Source organism: Nannobrachium achirus (assembly GCF_963921795.1).
Source record: "Nannobrachium achirus genome assembly, chromosome: 18".
NCBI classification, from domain to species: domain Eukaryota; kingdom Metazoa; phylum Chordata; class Actinopteri; order Myctophiformes; family Myctophidae; genus Nannobrachium; species Nannobrachium achirus.
Window position 1 is genome coordinate 43,706,729 of NC_137825.1, and position 9,715 is coordinate 43,716,443.

Sequence of the window (9,715 nt, forward strand, 5' to 3'; positions counted from 1 at the left end):
CTTAATGTAGCCGACTAGCATATCCTCCTCGCCGTGTGCGTGGTTCTATTCTGCATCTGGCATGAGGCAAAGACCTAAATTCAGAGGGGACATTTTTAAACTCAAGTCTTCGCTTCCGGGGGTCCCCACCCCGGAACAAAATATTTTGAGATGGTGGTCCACGGCCAAATACATATCATTTTGGGGGTCCTTCCTTGACATGACAAAGTTTGAGAACCACTGATATAGCAACATGAGTTTTTCAGAAAACTGTTAGGATTTAGAACGAGTGTCTTCAACAGGGGGTCCGGGACCCCTAGGGGGTCCTCAGACTTACTACAGGGGGCCCTCCAAATCTTTGTGTGATAGAAACTTTTTTCTCCTTTTTGGAGCTGTGTGGAGCTCCCTATACGTGGCCGTGTGTGTGGGTCTGTCTGTCTGTCTGTCTGTTTGTCTGTTTGTCTGTCTGTCTGTCTCCGGGTATGTAGCCTGCAGTAACCTTTTCTGGCCACACATGTTAAGGGAGGGGCGCTGTTGCACACACACACACACACACACACACACACACACACACACACACACACACACACACACACACACACACACACACAGCTCCTCTTCGAACAGAGGTTCGATTTTTTTATATTGACCACTTGAATCCTAGCGTCCATATTCTGAGAACTTTAGCCAAAAATAGCAGATCAAGCTCAACGCCTCGCACTGCGAGGCGTTAACTTGTGAGCTTGTAGATCGGCTATTTTCGGCAAAGACGCTTGGTGTAGAGGGAAGAAAAGAGCAGACTAAGGACAGAGTGAAATGTCAAGTTATGTATTGACAATTCAAGTGGTTAAATACTGTAAACACAAATTGACATGAATCCAGAAAGCACTGATGATCGTGCTGTCAAACAATGAAACTATATGGAATCTCTGAAAAGGTTGTGGGGGGTCCCTGCTTCGTCTCCCTCTCAACTAAGGGGTCCTTGGCCTGAAAACATTGAAGACCCCCAAAATGATATGTATTTGGCCGCGGACCCCCATCTCACAATATTTAGTTCCGGGGACCCCCTTGAAAGCAAAGATTTGAGATAGAAATGTTCACTCTAAATTTGTAGCAGTGAGGCGGGTGGCTAATTGAGCTGTTACCAGGGCAGGCCCTATGACAGCGCGCCACCCTCTGCCAAGGTGAGGGGGTGTGGGTAGGGGTTGGTGTAGTTCCCAGGGCACAGGCCCATTAATAGGGCCTTTATTGCTCCAGTAGCGTGTCCAATTGCCCTGCCCCCGCTGGCAAAGGAGACCGGCCACTTAGCAGAGAACGCAAAAAGGCCTCAACACACACCGGTTGGAGCAGACTTAACCTTGTTTTTGTCGAGGAAGCAGTGCACACATAGACATCAAAGGGGGCTTGAGCCCCTGCCCTTTTAGCCGTCTGTAAAAAAAGGTGCCCTCTCCCGACCATGAATGCAGTTTTTTTTACTATGGTGAAAGAAATGCAAATGCCCTCTTTCCATGTCATACCTGAAGCTATAGCATTCAAGAGAATTGCCTTGTCCGAACTCTCCTGAACTTGAATGCAGCATCTTATGTTGAAAGAATTCCTTCTGATTGGTCCCTGACTGACTGACCAACCAGCAGCCTCTATCTGCCTTGTCCCACCCTGGTTCCGCCTTTTTTATGTTGAATTTGCTAAAACATCATTTTTGGATAAAAAACATTTAAATAAAAACATTTAAAAACATGCTGACTCACTATACTGCCACTGAGCAGCTCCATTTTACTGAAACCAAGTTTGAAATTAGAATTTAACACACAGAATAACAATACAAAACAACTGAATTAAAATGGTAGTGGATGGAGTGTCCCACCAAGACACAGCAACCAATGGGTGTGAAGAGGGGCAGGACAACGGGCGAGACTTGACAAAGGGTGAATTGCCCTCTCTGTGTCAAAATCCATGCCGTTAAGCCACGTCTCCAGTATTGACTTGATGATGCTTAGTTCAGTGTGGTATCATGCACCGAAAATAGCCAACCTCCAAGCTCACAACGCGTCGCGCTGCAACGCGTTGTGAGCTTGGAGGTCGGCTATTTTCGATACTTTCACCAAAAGGCCCTCGGCCCCTGCCTCTCTAACATTCTCTGCACGTCCCTGGGTGCGCGAGGGAGCGAGAGAGAGACGGAGATGGCAAGAGAGAGACAGAGGAGAGAACGAGAAAGAGATATCACTTTCCCAATGTGTTTTGCATTGCGTTTACTGTGGCTCGCGCGCTGCTTTTGTAAAGATTTCGTCACTTGCCAGTTGAAATCTAGCCTGATGTCTGACTTCAGAAGATAGACTACAACTGGAAACAGACTCAAGCAGACTTTGGAAACTTTCATATTTCACAACAACAATTTCCTCCATCCGTGTGTGTGCGTGCGCATGCGTGCGTGTATGTTTGTGCGTGTTTGTGTGTACATGCATGCAAGCGTGCGTGCATATGTGTGCATGTTTGCCTGTGAGTGAGTGAGAGAGAGTGCACACGCGCCGAGTGAGTCCACGTGCATTATTCCGTGAGTGTGTGGTGTACGTGTATCTGTGCATAATCTGCATCCGTGCACTTTGTGCATGGATGGATGTGTGTTTGTGAGTGTAATTTGGCACAGTGTTGGAGAACAGGGGCAAACCATGTAGCCTTTCGTGTTATGGTCAGGGGTTGGGGTGATGGTGTGCATGCGTGTGGGGCTGTCACGATTATGCCATTTCACATGACGATTCATTGTCACTCAAATAATTGCGATTGACGATTCAATTGTGTTTCTGTCGCTGACAATTACATCTCATCTCTCTGGCTTGTAGGCTTTGAACTGAAGTTGCACATGCGCAGATATGACACGTAACCTAAATATACCAAAGAAATGACTGACATATTTGACAACTTTATACTTTAAAAGAGAACATTGATAGTGGAAATAGCCGATCTGCAAGCTTTCAACACGTCGCATCGACGCGACGCGTTGCGAGCTTGTAGATCTGCTATTTCCACTATTCGCTGGAGGGAGATTCTCGGCCTGCGAGGAGGGATCAGTTGCAAGACTGTAAACACCGCGTTCCGATCCCCACCATCCCCCACCCCCCACCCCCCCGGCCTCGTGGTCCCCCCCAAAGTGCCTCTTTTGAAACGGTGGAGTCTGTGGGTGTGCTCTTGCCCCCCACCCCCCCAACCCAACTCCATAACCCCCCCACCCCCCCCCCCCCCCAACACCCCTCCCTTTCCTCTGCGGTGTTTCCTGTTGAGCTGGCTAGACTCCTCTGACAGATTTACAACTCCGGGGTCAAAGTTTTCCGACGGCAGGAGATAAATCTTACACCAGCGCCCCCCCCGCCCCCCCCAACAGTCCTCCTCCCTCCCCACCTGATAGGAAGACTATGTGCCCCCCCCTCCCACCCCTTACCCACCACCACCCCACTTCCTTTCATGTCTAATGTGCAGCTGGGCCCGTGGAGAAAAGGCATGCGTGTGTGTGTGTGTCTGTGCGCGCGCGCGCTCACGCCCGCGTGCGTGTATATGCCTATATGTCACATATGTCACGGGAAGGTATGTGCAAATGTTTCGTGTGTGTTTTGCGTGCGTGCTCATGCGCACACGTGACTGGCCATTGCTGTGTGTGCGTGCGTGTGTACGTGTGAGTGCAGTGTACAAGCCAGGGTAAGTGCCTTGCAGTTTTGTGGTTTAAAGAAAGAATGCGGGACATTGTTCTTGAACCATAAAGACAGCCGCTTCATGTTTCAATCACTTCTTGTTGTCTGGGGCCTGCTGACTCCCCCCCCCCCCCCCCCCCCTCCCCCTCCCCTCTCCTCTCCTCTCCATCTGATTCCTATGTTTTGGTCCCAGTGTGATACTCCTCTCCTCTCCTCTCCTCTCCTCTCCTCTCCTCTCCTCTCCTCTCCTCTCCTCTCCTCTCCTCTCCTCCACCCCAGACAGATAAGAGGAGTATGCTTCATTCCAACAGCATGCCATCATTTGTCTTTTCCTCCCTCTCCCTCTCCCTCTCTCTCTCCCTCCCTCTCTCTCTCTCTCTCTCTCTCTCTCTCTCTCTCCCTTTCTCTCTCTCCCTCTCTCTCTCTCTCTCTCTCTCTCACCCCTCCCACTGTAAGATTCATTTTTCTTTCTTTTTTTCCAGCCTTTTGTCACAGTATCTGTGTCAGACATTCGCTGCTCTGCTGGAGTAGAGTGAGAGACAGAGAGAGGTATTGAAGGAGTGCTGCACGCGCACGCACAGTCGCACACACACACACACACACGCGTGCGCGCACACACACGCACACACGCACGTCCTGGGGCTATGCTTCTCTCTCCCTTTCTATGCATTCTGTCTCTCTCTCTCTCCCTGCCTGTTTCTCCCTTTCTACCACAGCCTCTCTCAACCTTGCTCCGTTTGTCTCTCTTGGCTGTCTCTCCCTTTTCCTTTCTCCCTATCTTTCACCCCCCCCCCCCCCCCCCCCCCATTTCTCTCTCACTCGTCTATCATACAAGGGAGATCAGATGATCATATAGTCGTGCTGCAGATGAGCGAAGACCTCCGACCGATGCACGTCAAACTTCTTTTTTATCCTCTCTCTGTCTTTCCTTAAAGGACCATTTCACCTCTGGGACAACCAGATCTTATTTTATTGTTGTTTGGGACACGATCAACACAATCCTGAGTTATTTTTTGTGTTCAATCTGTGTTTTTAGATATTTTTGTATTTCAGCATGCAACAACTGGTCATTTGATGCAAAATGCATCAAAAAAATAACTCAGGATTGTGTTGATCGTGTCCCAAACAACAATAAAATAAGATCTGGTTGTCCCAGAGGTGAAGTGGTCCTTTAAATCCTGGCAGCATTTTGTCACTGTCAGGATGAAACCTCGTATCTCCCAAGTTTCAAATGTGTACGTTTCATAAATCATTCATTTCAATTTCATCATACTAAAGTGTTGCACAGAAGTAGTGAAAATAGCAGATCTACAGACACAACGCCTCGCGATTGTGTGCTTGTAGATCGGCTATTTTCACTATTTTTTATTTTATTTTTTATAATAACAAAAAAGAAAGGTTTTGGACATAGGCCGACACGTTTTCCACACGAGAGCGGCGATTTCATTTGTTTGACACGGCCAGTACTGCTGAGGATGCAGCTAATGGCAGAGCCCCTTCCCCCTCATTGCGCTGGCCTGTCATGGACGGCTGACAGCTGTACAGAGCCAGCCCATGGCTTACACCTGTCCGGTCACGTTAGATCTGACCATGGAGGAATTGTGGGCTAACCACATGAACCCGCAGCGTCCAGAATCTGTGTCGGCTTCATTGTCACTTCTCACCTTACGCAGAAAGTCTAAAAAGTATAAAAATGTTTACAAATCTTTTGAAAATAGCAGATCTACAAGCTCACAATGCATCACACTGCGACACATTGTGAGCTTGTAGATCGGCCATTTAATATAGGGCTGAAGTGTGTATGTATGTTTTGTAATAATCAAAATCTCAAATTGATTGATTGATTGATTGAAGAATTTATTAGAAGTTTTCTTTTATTAAAAATACTGTTTCATGACACAAATCACTGGTACAAGGTCAACTAAAAGGAGATCCCAGTAAGCTTTTCGGCTTATTTACACAGGAACCACTTTATGTATCTCATATAACATTGAAAGACAGACGGATGAATACAAAGTAACTTGTAACTAAAGTTTGCAAATAATTATAGTGGAGTAAAAGTACAATATTTGGATCCGATATATATAGTGGAGTAGAAGTAAAAGTATTGGAAATTGGAAATAGAGGGTATGCATAAATTGAATGGCAAATCGAGTGGCAAAGTGAGTTTAACGTCGTTTAATGTAATCAGATAGGACTTTTCAGTTTGGATGTATGGGCTGTCAAGGCCAGAAAGTCGTTTTTGCCACTCAGTAGGCGTTCCCGCATAATTTCCGGGTAAGATGATGATGTCACACGCATACCCTCTATACTCAAGTAAAGTACAAATTAGGGAATTAACGACTTATGATTTTCGACTCGACTTCAACTCGAAGTTGAGTTGAAGTCGACTTAATCGTTTGATGACGTCATCACATCACACACGACCCCCCCAATTATTTTGGGGGGGTCCCCAGATGATTAACTTAATGTGAAACATTGTTTTTTCACTCAACTGTAAACAAACCAACATAAAGTTTAAGTGTATGAGGGTATCTTCACATTTCTAAAGTGCCAATTTAAGACTTTTTAATACCTCTAAAATGACAAATCAAACATTGACCAAACTGTATAGAGGCAGAAATTGTGAAAATAGCCGATCTACATGCTCACAACGCCTTGCATCGCGAGGCGTTGTGAGCATGTAGATCTGCTATTTTCACAATAGAACGTTTTTGAGCGGTGGTTACACCGTCTCCTATACGTGGCCGTGTGTGTATGCGTGTGTGTGTGCGTGTGTGCGTGTGTGTGTGTCTGTATGTAGCCTGCAGGCCTGCAGTACCTTTTATGACCACACATGTTAAGGGAGGGGCGCTGTTGTTCAGGCCAGGCCAGACCAGGCACACACACACACACACACACACACACACACACACACACACACACACACACACACACAGGGGGGAAGGGGGGGGGGGGGGTAAACCACCGCTCAGTTCACACGGGTGTGTTTTTTTTTTTCCAACTTCGACTTTTGACTTTCTCTGGTGGGAGTCGACTTGTGTAATGAAGTCGAGTGAGTCGACTTGTCGACTTTTTCGTTAATGCCCTAGTACAAATACCTCGGAACAGTACAGTACAGTACAGTACAGTACAGTACAGTACAGTACATGTACTACATAGTTACTTTACACCACTGCAAACAGGCGGTCTGTGTATTGTCAGCTTCAACCACATTATATTCTGGGACAAACATTCACTGAAAATAGGCGGTTACTGCGGGCGGTACAAAAAACCTCGGTCCATTCATGTGCATGGTAAATGTATCCCTTTGTTCTGCCTTCAGCACCTAAGACTCTTACAGATGTTGCGTTCTGTAAACAATAACACTGCTGTCCTGAACAGACTAACCTTTATGGACATCCTGTTTGTTACCATCGCCTTGGCACACCACAGCATCCAGCAGAGAAACAGCTGTGATTATAGCTGGATAGGTAGCCGGGGGGGGACTGAGTTACCAGGGCCCAAGGTGGAGGGGCCTTACTTATTTTATACTTTAGCTATTGAAGAATAGCATGATCTACAAGCTCGCAGCGCGGCAACTGCTATTTTTGAAAAGTCGTGAAAATGTGTGCAAATCTTTGAACATTTGTAACTCAAATTTTGCTTCTGGGGGGTCCCTGGAACGAAATATTTTGAGATGGGGGTCCGTGGCCAAATACATAGCCTATCATTTTGGGCGTCCTTCACATGAAAAAGTTTGAGCACCACTGACATAGAAACATTAAAAAAAAAATACCTTAGAAGGATTTGAAATTCAAAGACTTGCACAAATGTTCACGATTTTTCAAAGCTACAAGCTCGCAGCTCTACAAGCTCGCAAGCTGTGAGCTTGTATATCTGCTATTTTTGAATAGTTAAAGCACAAAATAAATCCCCGCCCCCTATAGGAACATTCATGGGGGGCCCGCAGTGAACCCTTGTACCCAGGGCCCAGCATTTGGTGCGACACCCCTGTAGGTAGTCTCCAAAGTATGGCAGAAGATTTGATATTATGATCATATTTTATGATCATATAACAGCTGATGGGGTGTTCCCACATCTACCTAACGGTGAGAATGCTCCTCTATTTATTGTTTTGTTGTGAACATCATATAAATCAGCAATCAGATGTGAAATGAAAAAGAACACTTAAGATCACTATCTGTTGCCCCTCATCTTCTGCTATTACTGTACAAAAGCATTATTCTGCCTGTTCTGTTGTATTGCTCTGCATGTTTTTTCAATATACTGTCCAGTGTCCAGTCATGCCTTACAGAAACAAACTTTACAGTATTACTCGTATTGCTTCCAAGATAGAAACAGCGATCTTGCTTTACAGTATATATATATCACACATACTCTTTTTTTTTCTTTTCTTTTTGAACGGTGGTCACACCGTCTCCATAGCGTGGCCGTGTGTGTAGGTATGTATGTTTGTATGTGGGTGGGTGGGTCTGTATGTAGCCTGAAGCCTGTGGTGTAGTACCTTTTATGACCACACATGTTAAGGGAGGTGCGCTGTTTTCAGGCCAGGCCAGGCCAGGCACACACACACACACACGCACACACACACACACACAGGGGGGAAGAGGGGAGGGGTTGGTGGGTAAGAGGGTGCTGTTGAGACTAGCCTGGGGGGGGGGCGGGGGGGATGAGACAGAATTCATAGATCTAGAAACACATCGAATTCATAGATATAGAACACAGAATATGTACAGTACAGTACAGTTAGGTACAGTAGAGTACAGTATAAAGTACAGTTAGGTACAGTATACAGTACAGTAAAGTACAGTAAGGTAATACGCAGTTATTACTGTTGTTTGAGCACGCCCGAGTTTTTTCAAAACTTTTTTTTTTTTTCAAAAAACTTTTTTTTCCAAAACTTTTTTTTTTCAAAAAACCTTTTTTTTCAAAAAAAAAACATTTTTTTTTCAAAAAACCTTTTTTTTTTCTTCAAAAAACCTTTTTTTTTTTTTTCAAAAAACCTTTTTTTCCCAAAACTCTAGACTTTTGCGGCCTGAGGGGAAGGGGGGAGGGGGGGAGGGTTGGTGGGTAAACCACCGCTCGGTTCACACGGGTGTGATTTTTTCAACAGTGGGAATGCTGATCGCTGTTTATAGTTTAAGAGAACTGGATCCGCTGTAACTGGACAATTTGTTTTCCTTCAATCTTATTCTTTACAATGCACAAAAAGTAATGTAATAATAGCTACATGCCCATGACACATGGCCAGAGGGGATCTTTACGGATTACACATTGTCATGTTGGATCAATAGACATGATTGATTTAGCGGTGTGAGCTGGCTGCCATTTCTGGTCACTGCTAACTTGGTTGAGGGCGGTGGACAGCTCATCACTATATCATTCACAAAGCATGTGTGTGTGTGTGTGTGTGTGTGTGTGTGTGTGTGTGTGTGTGTGCGTGTGTGCGTGTGTGCGTGCGTGCGTGCGTGCGTGCGTGCGTGCGTGCGTGCGTGCGTGTGAGAGAGAGAGAGTGAAAGAGAGAGTGGCCTCTATGCCTCTTTGTATTTGGCATTGTTTTGTGTGTGTGGAAATTGTTTGTTCATAGGTCACTTTGAATTTGGTGGACAATTTCATGAGCTTTTCTGTTTGTTTGTACTAGCTGCGCCAAAACTAATTGAAAACACACGGCGTTCATTTGAAATATTCGGAGGGAATCAATCCTGCCTAATTTTATTGCACAATATCACCCTTGACTTCCCTGTTAACAGCAGGGATGGGACGATATGAAAATGTCATATCACGATAAATCGCGATTTACGATATTATCACGATGATCAAAATCCTTTATCCTGGGGCGGAACATTTGCCAAAAAATAGCCGATCTACAAGCTCACAACACGTTGCAACGCGACGCGTTGTGAGCTTGTGAGCTTGTAGAAAAGACTGTACCAAGTACGTATAATATAACTACCTTTTACCAGTTATAGAGGGTTTAAGTGGTACCGGACATGCAGCTCGGCAAATAAAAGGTGAATTGATCCCAGTGCATGACGGAGGACGATATCGCGATA